The sequence below is a fragment of the Melozone crissalis genome, unplaced genomic scaffold (genome assembly GCF_028551555.1).
Source record: "Melozone crissalis strain CALT ecotype California unplaced genomic scaffold, PUWL_Pcris_2 ptg000016l_1, whole genome shotgun sequence".
Taxonomy (NCBI): domain Eukaryota; kingdom Metazoa; phylum Chordata; class Aves; order Passeriformes; family Passerellidae; genus Melozone; species Melozone crissalis.
In genome coordinates this window covers 48,629,823-48,631,737 of record NW_026535794.1, presented here as the reverse complement: position 1 = coordinate 48,631,737, position 1,915 = coordinate 48,629,823, and positions in this window count along the sequence as shown.

The following is a 1,915-nucleotide window of genomic DNA, read 5'->3' as shown; positions in this document are numbered from 1 at the left end:
CTCTGCGTTGGATTTGTAGAGCATAAATATGAAGACAACAGCATTGTTTTAGAGGAACATATTTAGCCATACAAAATTGCCCTGCAAGTCAGGGCAAAAATTTTAAAGCACTTTTGTGTAGCAGACTTTTGCAAATTTGCAAATTCATATTTAAAGGAACACTTAATGCTACTGCTAGAAATTGCATCACTGTCAGCAAAACATAATACAGACACCCTGATTACCCAGCTATCTGCTCGACCGCAACAAAGCCATCCCAAACGATTCAGTACCACAGCTTCATGCTTGCTAGCCAGATTTATTATATTTTCCAGATTCTAACAGGACACATATTAAGAAATGCATGCTAATCATTGTCCTAATGAGAACAATATGCAGTTAGCATTTAGAGTGTCATACAAAAAATACAGAAGGCGAGTGCAGAATGAATGCACTCTAAATTCAAGGAAACCCAATCCTTCTCTCCACTAGCGTGTTTCAGTGAAATGGCCCGCTCCAAGAGAAATTTTTAATGAACTAGCTAAATTTTAACCGGTATATATATGTGCTTTCATTAGGCATGGGGCAAAGTAAAATGCCATTCTGACCACAACTGTGAAAGAAAAACAACCACTGTCCCACTTGCTTACGTACAAAAAGCTATGAGTATATAAAGCACTAAAAGCCTGCCCAACATCACTCCTCTGGAGACACCAAACTTCCCAGTGTTTACATCCGTTTACAGCCAGATGACTTCTGGAGCAAACTACCCAATATGTGTAAGAGGACAAGAGTCTGTCTTTAAATTTTTTTGCAAGTAGTAAATAAAACGCACACCTTACAGAATAAAACAATATCATTTGGTAAATGTGCCAAACCTATCATGCTTCTGAGAGTATCAAAGGTGCATGAGGGTTTGGTTTGAATTTTCTAATGCAAAATCTGTGCACACCCTGCACTTTTTTGGTTATGTGGAAATAATAAGATTGAGATGCTGATGAAACACTCAATAAAACAGGCATCAATGGATCTGCTCGGATTGTAGTGCCTCGCTGCCACACCGCAAGAGGACATCTGAAATCTGTGCCTCCCATTCCTCCTCCCACCTCTCCACACAGGTCACAGGCTCTGTCTTTCTCTCCATCCCAACTACCAGGCACTGTGTGAATGCTAATTCAGCCTTCACTAACTAGGCACAAAGAACAGCTTTTCTTTTTTCAAACCTCCCTGGAATTATGAAGGTGTTTCCACACCCTGAGTGAAGACTGTTGAAAGTAGCTACAAAACATTAAAGCCGTTTAGAGTGCAGAACCGTTTAATCCCTTTCCATAGGTTAAAACTAGTGTTGCCTTGAAAAGTGAGTGCTGAAGTAAAATTTGACTGAAAATTGTCTCACCACACCCTACTGGAAGCCTTCTCCACAAGGGAGATGCACAAAAAACACTGGCTTACTTCTTTTTGAAGGTGTACCTCTCCCTCCTTCCCTTCCATTCACACCATGCTCCCAAGAAACAGAAAAGTATTTTTTGCATGTCAGCAAATGAATAAAGGTACTCCAGTTTCTTTTCAGAAAGAACAAAACTTAGCTCAAAAATTGACTACCAGCTTCCTGAGGAGCAGAAAATACCCCAAAAAACAACCAAAACAGAACACAAAGCAAAATAAAACCAAAAGAACAAATTTACACAATTTTGATGCGTATAATTTAAAATTATATTTTTCACTTAGGGATGAGGTTTTACACAGGTGATCTTTCCCTTCAAGTCTCTAGAAGTAACAAGAAGAATGACAGCAAAATTTAGCTTTTTCTTCTAGACAGTACCATTTCTGCTGTCTGCCTATGCTTTGTCTTCTTGAAAAAATAAATAATGAAATCTTTGCAAAAGGAAAATCAACATTAAATAAATATTTATTATAACATTAAATAAAGATAATA